General features: G+C 45.9%; 1 protein-coding gene across 35 annotated transcripts in view; it reads left to right on the top strand.

Moving 5' to 3' along the window:
- Positions 1-12,404, top strand: part of DENND2B (DENN domain containing 2B) — a 219,831-nt gene that overhangs the window by 106,579 nt on the left and 100,848 nt on the right. Inside the window, exon 1 of one of the 35 annotated variants that reach the window (XM_063782763.1) lies at positions 11,821-11,978. The exons of 33 other annotated variants lie outside the window; for them this stretch is intronic. The gene's annotated coding sequence lies outside the window, so the exon portion shown is untranslated. Of the gene's footprint in view, positions 1-11,820; positions 11,979-12,404 lie in introns of those variants that run through there. One more of the 35 variants, XM_054662060.2, reaches the window with a different exon arrangement.

The following is a 12,404-nucleotide window of genomic DNA, read 5'->3' as shown; positions in this document are numbered from 1 at the left end:
TCTAGCCATAGGCTCCAGAAAGCTCTCCTGGGGGGGGGGGGTGTGTGTGTTTGTGTGTGTGTGTGTGTGTGTGTGTGTGTTTTGAAGGGAGAGGTGGGTGTTAAATGAGTCCAGACTACCTTATTGAAGAATTTCTCCAAAGACCCCTTCTCTTATTTTTTTGGCTCTGATGTGATGAATGTACTGTTGTTGGGGAGGCTGTTGAAACTATCACTATACTCTTCTCATCTAAAACTGCCTGAATGTTAGATTTCACTGTCCTTATAAAAGAGTGAATTATATGCAGTTAGCGTATGAAGCCTTCTTAACCAAAGCAGACCTATTCCTACAGGCTTGTCACGAAACCACCACAGTTTCTCAAAGCTCCAGACTCTTCCTCTGTGTGACCTGTCATCACCAAAGGGGTTGTGTGTGAGCTGGAGATGGACTGTTGGAAATCACATAGTGGATGGAGGATTGTTTGTAACTGGGAAAAAATGAGATAAACTGAGGGTTACGGGAGACAAGATCTGAGGCAGGAGGAAGACTACCGGAAGGAAGCAGGAGTGAGGCACTGGGCAAGGGGCCCTGGGCGGAGGCAGTTCTCAGGAGCAGCAGGTGGTAATGGAGAGAAGGGCTGACCTCGGAGGCCTACACAATTTAGCAGAAGGCCAGACTGCCCCCAGGGAGCTCAGGGGGACAGTGTCGTGCAGGCCCTCAGAAGCACTGGAGGGGGTAGGGGTGGCTGGCATTGGGGTTAACACCTCTGTTGGTTTGTTCTTGGCTCAGAGGCGTCTCTGGTGCCCATCTATGCAGTGTTGGTCTGTTCACCCATTTAGTCAGTGAATACGGAGTGTCTGGGCCAAGAGCTGGGAAGGAACGCAGAAGTATCAAGTATGGGCCTTACTCCCATCTATGTTATATTATAATAGATGTTGTGTTGTAGTTATTTCTTCCCCTCTCTCCCCCACTCTGTCTGTGTGATTAAGAGAGAAGCAGCGTAGACCTGCTGCAGTTCTGAGTTTTGATGGTAGGGTTAATGACCATCTCATGCTCTTAGGCTGGGAAAAAGGAGGAGGGTCCAACAGACTGATTTCAAGCACGATTCGAATGAAGGAAGAGAGCCAACTGAAGGACTGGAAGTAGGAGGGTGAGGATTCTAGGCCTGCGTTGAAGCTTCTCTTGACAGTGTCAAAGGATGGTGTATGTGGGAGGGAGTCATAGGAAAGGGGAAATGGGAAAGTTGGAAAAAAACTATCAAGTCAGCTATTTTTAAAACTCTAGTTTTGTTCGAGGAACTGACTTTTGGTGTGCTTGTGACTTGGAACACAGGCTACCTTATGGAGTTCTGACAACTGAGTTTTATAGATTGTTTTAAAATGAACTAGCCTGTGGTGTGTTTGTTCAACTCTCAGTGACTCGTAGGTACTCAGTGAGTGCGTGGTGCTGCCTTAGAGCAATTCTGATGGAACCATTTGCATTTAATATGAGTATCTGACGTGCATTGCAGTGCACTGCAGTGATGAACAGCTATAGCTCAGGGGTCTTAGAGGCCTAGCTTTAGAACCTGACCTTGCTGTGTGACCTTGGGCAGGTTATTTAATGTCTCCGTGCATCAGCCTTCTTTGAGGCATCTGTAGAATGGATGTAATAGTACTTGACTTGATAGAGTTGTGGTAAGGATTAAATGAAATGATACCTGTAAATAGGCCAGTGCCTGGTACATAGTAAATGTCCAATGCTTTCCAGTGTATTATTATCAACTTACAGCAGCATTTTGAAGAGAGTGGGCTGGTGTCTCTCAAACAGGTTGATGTTACTACGCTGGGAACAAACCAGATTCTTCTTTTAGAAGTAGCTGCCGGTTGGGCACGGTGGCTCACGTCTGTAATCCCAGCGCTTTGGGAGGCCGAGGTGGGTGGATCGCTTGAGGTCGGTGTTTGAGACCAGCCTGGCCAATATGGTAAAACCCTGTCTCTACTAAAAATACAAAAACTGGCCGGGCATAGTGGTGTGTATCAGTAATCCCAGCTACTCGGGAGGCTGAGGTAGGAGAACAGCTTGAACCTGGGAGGCGGAGGTTGCAGTGAGCTGAGATCGCACCACTGCACTCCAGCCGGGGCGACAGAGCAAGACTTCATCTCAAAAAAAAAAAAAAAAAAAAGGAAGTAGCTGCTATTTTGCATCTTGTTCATCTTTCTGTCAAGACCCCAGGTAGTCTGGTCTGGGGTCTATGCAGTCCTGGGTGTGTAATAATACAAGATTTCCTAATAACACAGGATTTCCTCCCCACTTCTCAAAGCTGCTTGTGTTCAGTTCCTGCCACTTGACAGACAGCTCCCCATGTCTTATGGCTGCTGCATCAGGCAGAATGATCAAAGAAAGGGCACAGGGGGCCATGGACAAGGTAGGGAGAGAAAGACAATTGCTTTGGAAAGTCACCAGCAGCCAAGGAGGACTGCCCTTTCAGACCTGGCCTACACGTTAGGAGGGTACTTGAGAGTGTCCTTTAAGAGGAAGGAGTAGGGGCCAATGAGATTTTGAGGACACGGCAGCCGCCTGCACTGGAGAGGCCAGAAGTCCTGAGTCTGAGGTAGTCCTTGTCAACCCAGCTTCACAGGTTCAGCTCTTTCCTCCTGCTGTGGGATGCTCACTCCTCACAGACAGGGGAGACCCGTCCATCCAGAACTGCTTCTCGCCTGCCCCTTTCCTGCTGGCCAGCCTAGATGGAGCCCCTGAGGTCTTTCTCAGTGTGGTGTTGGAGGCCCTTCACAAGCTGCTCTCAGTGCTCCAGACCCCGGCCTCTGCCTCAGCCCTCCTTACCCCTGCTTCCACAAATACTGCCCTTGTACCCTTCCAGATGCAGCTTAGAGCATAGAATAGGCTTTGCAGCCAGCTCTGAGGGTCCATAGTCTGGTTTTTTCTCTATCTGTGGACCTCTGGTGAGTTCATCTCTGTAAACCTCTGTTTTCATCTGTAAGTTGGGAGTGATAATATTACCCACCTCAAAGGGTTATTGTAAGGTTTCAATGTGTTAATTTATGTAAGGCACTCGACTTAGTTGTAGACACAAATATGCTCTCAATAAATGTTAGCTGCTGCTGTTGTTAGTAATCCATCCTTCCTGTGAATTTCTCTGCCTACATATAGCGGTAGAAAGTCCCAGCTAGGTAGTCAGCAGGTCTGAATTTTAGTTCTGGCTCTGTCTCTAATTTGCTGGGTGATCTTGGGGAAGTAACTTGACTTCTCTAGGGTTCAGTCTCGTCTTCCAGAAAGTAGAAGGCATGGATTCAGTGTTCTCATTGACATCCTGACTTGACATTTTTTTTGAGACAGAGTCTCGCTTGGTCGCCCAGGCTGGAGTGCAGTGGCATGATCTTGGCTCACTGCAGCCTCCACCTCCCGGGTTCCAGCGATTCTCCTGCCTCAGCCTCCCCAGTAGCTGGGATTACAGATGTGCGCCACCACACCCGGCTAATTTTTGTATTTTTAGTAGAGACGGGGTTTCACCATGTTGGCCAGGCTGGTGGCCAACTCCTGCCCTCAAGTGATCTACTTGCCTTGGCCTTCCAAAGTGCTGGGAGTACAGATGTGAGCCACCACACCTGGCCCTGACTTGACTTTTCTAATGTGTATATCTTGTGTTTTCAACTAGATTCCTTGAAGTTGTATGAAATCAAGTATAATATTTTATACTTTTTATTTCCCCAAATGGCTAACATATATAGTTGGTGCTTAAAAAATATTTGAGTAACTTTTCTTTAACCCCATCAACCAGATTCTAGGAAGCATTTTGACTTGGTTCTCAGAACTCGGAGGCTGGAAGCTTGTTCTCCAATGCATAGGGCAGTACAAGGAGGCCTCAGCCTTTAGTAAGTAAGAAGGTAGGTTTCTCTTGGTACCCTGGGAAAATTTTGGTTAACAGATGTTTGGGGTACTTATTTGTTCGGCTCTGTAGCCTTAGACCAGGTCTTTGAATAAATATTTCCATCACTGTTTCCTTTTCTCAGTGGCGAAAAATGCCAGTGTTTTCTGAGCAATCCCCTCTCCTTTAGAGTTTAGGGTGAGCCAGTTAGTGCCCAGACGCAAATCTGTGTCTTAGGGGAAGAGCCATCCAATAGGAGAGTAATGTTTAGAGCCTGGGCTCTGGGGTCAGATTGGGTTCAGATTCTGCCTCTGCCACCTAATAGCTCTGTAACCTTGGACGAGTTACTTGTCCCTGCCCTGGTTCCTCTTCCGTAAAATTGAGGCAGTGGTAGCATTATCTCATGGGGCTGTAACAAAGCCTAAATGCTAAATGTAAAGAGCCTAGAATAGTACTTCCTGCCTCCTTGCTGAACAAAAGGTTTGCAGTTATTGTTTTGTTTATTATTCTCTTGTAAACCAAGTAGTGTTTATTTCCTTTTTTTTTTTTTTCCAGACAGAGTCTCACTGTCGCCCAGGCTGGAGTGCAGTGGCACGATCTCGGCTCACTGCAACTTCCATCTCCTGGGTTCAAGTGATTCTCCTGCCTCAGCCTTCCAAGTAGCTGGGACTACAGGTGTGTACCACCACACCCAGCTAATTTTTGTATTTTTAGTATCGATGGGGTTTCGCCATATTAGCCACGCTGGTCTTGAACTCCTGATCTCAGGTGATACACCTGCCTAGGCCTCCCAAAGTGCTGGGATTACAGGTGTGAGCCACTGCACCTGGCCCTTTTTTTTTTTTTTTTTTTCCAAGAGAGGGCCTTACTGTGTCACACAGGCTAGAGTGCAGTGGTGCAATATTGGCTCACTGCAACTTCCACCTCCCTGGCTCAAGCGATCCTCCCACCTCAGCCTCTGGAGTAACAAATGTGCACCACACCTGGCTGATTTTTATAATTTTTTTTATAGAGATGGGGTTTCTTCATGTTGCCCAGGCTGGTCTCGAACTGAGCTCAAGTGATCCGCCCACCTTGGCTTTCCAAGGTGTTGGGATTACAGGCGTGAGCCACTGCACCCAGCCTCAGCAGTGTTTCTTTCTTTCTTTCTTTTTTCTTTTTTTTTTTTTTGAGACAAAGTCTTGCCCTGTCACCTAGGCTGGAGTGCAATGGCACGATCTCGGCTCACTGCAACCTCTACCTTCCGGATTCAAGTAATTCTCCTGTCTCAGCCTACCGAGTAGCTGAGATTATAGGTGCATGCTGCCATGCCCAGCTAATTTTTTGTATTTAGTAGAGACGGGGTTTCACCATGTTACTCAGGCTGGTCTCGAACTCCTGAGCTCAGGCATTCCATCTGCCTCGGCCTCCCAAAGTGCTAGGATTATAGGCGTGAGCCACCACGCCAGGCAGCTGTGTTTATTTCTTTGTGGCTTGTCTGTTGGGTTTGTTCTGCTGAGAAATGCAAGGCCATATCCCCTTCTTCTGTGTCTTGGGCAGACGGTATCAGCAGAGCAGCGATAAGCGTCCCCCAGTCAGCATATAGATCGGAGCTCCTGTACCTTGCTTTTGTAAAGAAATTATAAACCAGAAGGGGAGTCTGGCTGAATCAAAAGAGCCTCTAGGCTGAGCGGGCCCCTCTCTGAGGAGTAATATGTGTTGTATGAACAACAGGGATAGGGACATGGCAGACCCAGTGTCAAAGAGCAGAATGGGAATTGGGAAGGCTGATGGGAGGGTGAGGGAGATAGACGGCTCTAGATAGTGAAGAGTGGCAAATGTCTCTGGGCATTTGTGGCTAAGGCGGTAAGAGGCATCAAGGTAAGTTCCTGGTACTTCATCTTCCCAAGAGATAGCCTGATCCCAGCCCCAGGTGAGACTTGCCCCAGCAGTCTCACTCCTCTTTCAGGGGAGTGGTGGATTGGGATGAGGAGGTTCTAATCTGTTTCTAAAGAGAATGAGTAGCTCCTTATCTACAAGTGTAAATTATAAAGAGATTTTCTTTTGCAACTTCAGGGAACAGGAACTTTTGCTGCCAAATTTAGCAATGTGTTTTAAGTCCCTCAAATCTTCTTTGAGTGCTACCAAAGCTCTGAGCTTTGTTGTTATCTCTTGTTGAAATACAGCCTGGAAAGGTCATATCAACAGTGCCAATTTATGGGCCTGCTGAGCCCAGACAGGCCTAGGGCAGAATAGGGAGTTCCTAAGAGTAGAGGCTTCACAAATTTTCTCTTTGAGTGAGGCTGTTTACAATGTAAGGTTATTTTTGCTTTAGAAGACCAAACTCTAGATGATGGTCAAACATCCTGTTCTTCAGCTTTTTTACTTCTGCAGGCTTCCACAGGCAGGGGCTCAGGTTCGACAGTAGCTCCTTGTAGAATCAGGAGAAGCTTAGCCTCGATGGTGCATAGAGCTCCCAAAACTGTGCCCCGTACTCCTTAGTGGAGGTAAGTTTCCTTGCAGAATTATGCTGGAATCTCCTTCCCATTTAGTTTATTAGCAATTTGTGACCTAATATATGTTCTGATGGAGTAATTAAAAGATGGTAAAGGCCAGACACAGTGGCTCACACTTGTAATCCTAACACTTTGGGAGGCCAGGGCAGGAGGATTGCTTGAGGCCAGGAGTTTGAAACCAGCCTGGGCAATATAATGAGACCCCCATCTCTACAAAATACATGAAATTAACCAAGCATGGTAACACATGCCTGTAGTCCCAGCTACTTGGGAGGCTGAGGTGGAATGATTGCTTGAGCCCTGGAGTTCAGGGTTATAGTGAGCTGTGATTGTGCCACTGCACTCTAACCTGGGTGACAGAGCAAGATCCTGTCTCTAAAATAATAATAATAATAATAATAAATAATACATGGTGAAGACTGAGGACTGTAGACACTACACGTGGAACTTTGTACTCATTTGCAAAGACCTTAGGACAAAAAGGTCTGACTTGTGTGTATATACTTTGCCACTTGGCAAAAAGGAATGCCAGTAGGGAAAGGAAATTAAGGAACTTGAATGACCCCAGCAACTATAAAGGGGTGTGCTCTGGGTTTGGGCACCTGTAGTCCCATCTGCTTAGGAAGCTGAGGCAGGAGGACTGCTTGAGCCCATGAGTTTGAGGCTGTCCTGCGCAATGATCACACCTGTGAATACACACTGCACTCCAGCCTGAGCAACATAGCAAGACACTGTCTCTTAAAAAAAAAAAAAAAAAAAAAAAAAAAAAGAGAAAAAGGAGGATGGTACATGAGTGTGAGAAGAAAATAGCTAGGACATGTGAGACAAGCTTGGCAATGGCAGTGACCTTGGTTTGCAGTCTGTGGCTTTGACTCTGGCTGCTATGTTCTGAGAATTGAGGCTTTTGAATCTAGAAAGGAAAGAAAATACTGAAGTTTCTTATGTTCTCTGCCTCTCTCCAACCTCCTGATTGACTTATCCCTTTGGGTTGAAACATAAATGGAACAGGTAGCACTGTCCTTTCCGAGTCCCTGCCTCTCTGCGTTTGAGTCATCACTGATGCTCAGGGTTTGCTCTTGGCTTGGCTGTGCTGGGAGAGCCAGTTGTGAAGATATTGGAGGTAAGAAGGGCTATTGGTTTTGTCAACTGAACTCTAATAAGTACCCAGGGGGAAGTGGCAGGGATCCAGGTTAAAAAGAAAGCAACCAGGGCAGGGTGCAATGGCTCAGGCCTGTAATCCCAGCACTTTAGGAGGCTGAAGTGGGTGGATTACTTGAGGTCAGGAGTTCAAGACCAGCCTGGCCAACATGGTGAAACCTTGTCTCTAAATACAAAATTAGCCGGGTGTGGTGGCCGGTGCCTGTAATCCCAGCTACTTGGGAGGCTGAGACAGGAGAATTACTTGAACCTGGGAGGCGGAGTTTGCAGTGAGCTGAGATTGTGCTGTTTCACTCCAGCCTGGGCAACAAGAGTGAAACTCCGTCTAAAAAAAAAAAAAAAAGCAACCAGAAATTGTTGTTTTATTTAAATCTCATTAAGTGGAAATAGAAAAGCCTTTTTATTTTCTTTCTTACCCCCTCCAGTTGCAGGACCTACAACTGTTTGGTAAACCCAGGTGGGTTTTTTTTCCCTCCATTTAGATGTAGGTGCCTATTCTGCTTATGTGCCCAGATGGGTTTTCAAAGCAGTGATATCCAGACTTCTTTTCATCTGAAAAACACTGAAGGCCAGATGTCTACATGGCCTTGCAGGAAGAAGCTGAGCTTCTTCTGGAAAGCTGTAGAAACAAAAAAAGGCGGAGACTGCAACACCTGTGCCATCCTCCTGGGTCCCTGATAGCCCTTAATGTTTTGTCATTGGGGGGGTTGGGATGGCTTTTATTTTTTGGTGTTCCCCAAAAGTTAATCCTCAGTCTGTTCTCTTTTTAATTTACAATCTTTCCCTGGGATTCCATCTTCCACTGTCACCAGTTAGAGAAAGCGAAGGAGTGAGGGGGAATCTAACTGCCTCTCTTGCTTCGGAAACTGAATGTATTTATTCATCCAATAAATATTTATGGAGCATTCCTTCTGTTCTAGGTTTTGTTCTGTATGCCGAGGAGGTAGAGATAACTAAGACATTGAAGTCCTTGTTGTCATGGAGCTTAACGTGTAGTGAGTGGGGAAGCATTTCAGTAAACAAGTAAACAAATCAATAGATGAGATCAAGATAGTGCTGTGAGCTAGGAAGGAAATAATGGTGATGTAAAAGAGAGAGTAACAGGGACGAGAGGTTAGAGAAGGCCTCTGAGAATGACGTTTGAACTGCGAGCTCAAGGATGAGAAGAAGCCGTTAATGTGCAGATTTGGGGAAAGTTCCTTTCTGGAAAAGGGAACAGCTGTCAAAGCTCCTGAGGTAGGAAAGAGCTTGACATGCAGAAGGGACACCTAGGAAGTCATCATTGTTAGCATATAGGGAGCAAGAGGGTGTCGGGGTGGAGGATGGTGGCACAACTTGGGATAAGGTATGGAAATTTGAGAGGGAGAGAGAGGAACATTGAATCTGATTGAGAAGAATCAGGAAAAAGAGTAGGGTGCTGGGCATGGTGGCTCATGCCTGTAACCCCCACACTTTGGGAGGCTGAAGCGGGAGGATCGCTGGAACCCAAGAGTTTGAAGCTTCAGTGAGCTATGATCATGCCACTCCAGCCTGGGCAACAGAGCAAGACTCTTTCTCAGAGAAAAGAATAGAAGAGAAGAGACAGAGCAAGACTCTGTCTCAAAGAAGAGAAGAGAAGAGGAAAGGGGGAAAGGGGGAAGGGGGAAGAGGGAAGTGGGAAGAAGGGGGAAGAAAGAAGGGGGAAGAAGGGGAAGAAAGGGGAAGAAGGAGGAAGAAGGGGGAAGAAGGGGGAAGGGGTAAGGGGATAAGAATATGAGGAAACAAAAGGGATCGCAAGTGGGCATAGACATATCTGCTTAGCTAAGGAAGTCGAATTAATATAGTCTGCATACTTCTTGGGATCAAGCACTATGTATTTTTAAATTTTCTGCAGATTTTAGGTTAGTGGTAAGACATTAGTGTAATGTTTGTTCTAAGCATTGTGTTATACTAGGCATTTTTATTTCATTGTTTTAGTAAATCCTTACAATGATCTGTGAGTTAATTTGTTGATGTTGTAACATCTGCAGGGATGTGGAGTAGCTAACGTGCTTAAAATCTAAATCTAAGGCTGTTTGATTCCAAGCATGTGTTCTTGCCACACTTCCGCTCTGGTTGGTATATCAAATGCAGCTCTTCTTTGGTTATCTAGAACATCTAATGAGTTTTTTCCTTTGTATCACTATGTGTTATTTATGGTCACATTTTGAATGTTTGCAGAATTGAATGAGTTTTTTTAGCTTTCTCCGAAAGGGGTACCCGGTTAAATACTGAGAATGCGAGTCCATATAAACAACTGGGGAGGGTGGGGCTGTGGCAAGACTTGGAAGCAGTTAACCTGACTTACATCTCTTCCTCTGGGCAGGAAAAAAATGGCCTTTCTCCTTAACGCTCCATAAGTAGTTAGATGTCTTAGATTGCAATTCCCCCTATTGTATAAGAAGATGGAATTTACTTTTGGAAAAAGTAAGTAATTTGTCAGTAAACTAGTGTTTATAAATAAACCCTGATTTCCTAGTGTACAGATCTCTTCTAGAGTCTTCAAGTTTATTGGAAATGTTTGAGAAAAGAAATGTATCAGGCCACAAATTTCACTTCTTGGAAATTGAACATTGACTAGTTTCTATGGGTTGATACTTCTTTTTCTTTTTCGAGATGGATTCTCTGTCACCCAAGCTGGAGTGCAGTGGCATGGTCTTGGCTCACTGCAACCGTTGCCTCCCTGGTTAAAGCCATTCTCCTGCCTTAGCCTCCCATGTAGCTGGGATTACAGGCACGCACCACCATGCTTGGCTAATTTTTGTATTTTTGTAGAGACAGGGTTTCACCATGTTGGCCAGGCTGGTCTTGAACTCCTGACCTCAGGTGATCTGCCCACCTTGGCCTCCCAAAGTGTTGGGATTACAGGCGTGAGACACTGTGTCCGGCCCATACTTTTTTTTTTTTAAAGGTTTGATCCTGTTTGGATTCTATCAGTAGTGAAGGCCCAGGATTCTGAAATGAAAATGTATGCAGTGTTTATAAACTCTCATTCCTTGGTGTTCATGAGATCTGTGGTCAGCCCAATCAGCCTGCTTAGATGGAATAGTTTGTGAAGGGCAGAGCAGGGTGAGACTGAATTTCAGATTTAGCATAGATTGCTAGAAAACAGAGGAATTTCTTAGGTAAGTCACTGGATTCTGCTTTCCTGTCTCCCCTTCCCAGTCTGTTTCAGTAACAGACTTGCTTCTGAAGGAAAGATAATGTAGTTGGGAAAGGTTCCTTTACAGGGTGTTGTTCAGATGGTCTTCATCACTGATTCACAATGAGCAGACATTAAATGGTCATCTGCCATGAGCAGGGACACACAGATGGGTTAGAAGATGAGGCTGGAAAGACTGGCTGAGGTCCGATCTTTAAGGGATTGAACCATCCGGAAAGCGGGGAATCACTTTCCCCAGGAAGCAGGAAGGAAACACAATTGAATATGATTTGTAGAAAAGAAACCTAGGAGACCATGTAGAAGATGGAAATGAAGTGGGAGGAAACTCGCCTATTTTATTGGCTGTAACTGGAGGATGATATTCCAGTCCCTCAAAATTCATTTAGAGCAGAAAGTAAGGGAAGTCTCAGGGTGGGTGGGATCAGAACTCCAGATTGCAGAGCTTTCTAGAGCCTGTAGAGCAGTGGTTTTCAGACTTGACTGTGCACCAAACTCACCTGGAGAGCTTGTTAACCAATTTAGTAGAAATTTTTTAGTAAAAATTTGCATTTTTAACAAGTTCGGAAGTGATGCTGCTGCTGTTGGCTGGGAACCCCACTTTGAGAACCACTGCTTAAGAGGCTTGGCAGCTGAGATGCCAATAAGGGTGTGAGGGCCAGATGTTAATTGGCTTGCTTTCTTTTACTGACCCAGAATTTCATGTCTACAAAGCTTTACTTTAGATGTTCTTAGGTGGCTTACTCTAAAACATCAACAAAGCCTGGTAAAGGTCCATGCTCTCAATGACTCTTCTCACCAAATCTGTATCACTTCTGGATGAGATTTCCAGGTATGTGCTCGTCTTTAAACAGATGCTTCTCTGATTTTTGGAAAATGCCCATTCTGGGCACTTGATTTCATTAGGATTGGTGGCATTTCTGCCAGGAAAAGCTTCCCCCCGCCAGTCAGCACTGCTACTGGCTGGCAGGGCTGTTTCAGGGACAGCCAGCAGGGGCTGCACAGAATGTGTTCTGTTGATTAGCCAAATTTACACAGGACATGCCTGGGAGATTATCTCTTTAGGCCAGGAGTTGAATTTCAAGGGCAAAGTCCACAGTTGGCAGCCGAAAGGCTGAGAACACCTGAAAGAGGGGAAGGATTTCACTTGACTTTCACTTGCCCAGGCCTCAGTGCCTCTTCCCACAGAGGCTGGGTTTTCTCCTTGTTGCTGCCTGAGCAGGTGACCTTGGGATGGTTCCCACAGAGCAGTGTGGCTCCAGGCACTGCCCTTTGCTGTCTACTTCAGCACCTGTGGCTTCAGGTGAGACACTTGCATTAGTCAATGTCAGCTGCCCTGTCCTCCTTGGCATCATCATTTCTTGAATTCTTTTCTGGGCTTGCTTCTTTCTTTGCGGGGAAGGCCTTCCTTTTCCTTCATAGTCCATGACTCGCAGGTTTCCCCTGAGCTCTCCTTTTCTTACCTTCCTTCATTAGTTCAGTACAACTGTAGAATTCTGTTTCAATGTAGGAAGGGATATTACAGGCTGCCTGGCACAGTGCTGCCCAACTTAATCTTTGTAAGGCACACTAGATAAAGGGAGACGGCTACCCATACATAGCCTGAGACAACCCACCTGGGGCTCCTGTAGCCTCAGTGCTGTCCCCGGGATGGAAGGACCATGTGGGTGGGTCCACACAGCTGTCGTCTATTTTGCGGATACTCATTGGGAACTTGGATTCAGTCCTA

This window comes from Pan troglodytes, chromosome 9 (genome assembly GCF_028858775.2).
Source record: "Pan troglodytes isolate AG18354 chromosome 9, NHGRI_mPanTro3-v2.0_pri, whole genome shotgun sequence".
Lineage (NCBI taxonomy): Eukaryota > Metazoa > Chordata > Mammalia > Primates > Hominidae > Pan > Pan troglodytes.
Note: the sequence above shows the minus strand (reverse complement) of the source record. Positions and strands in the feature narration are given on the sequence as shown.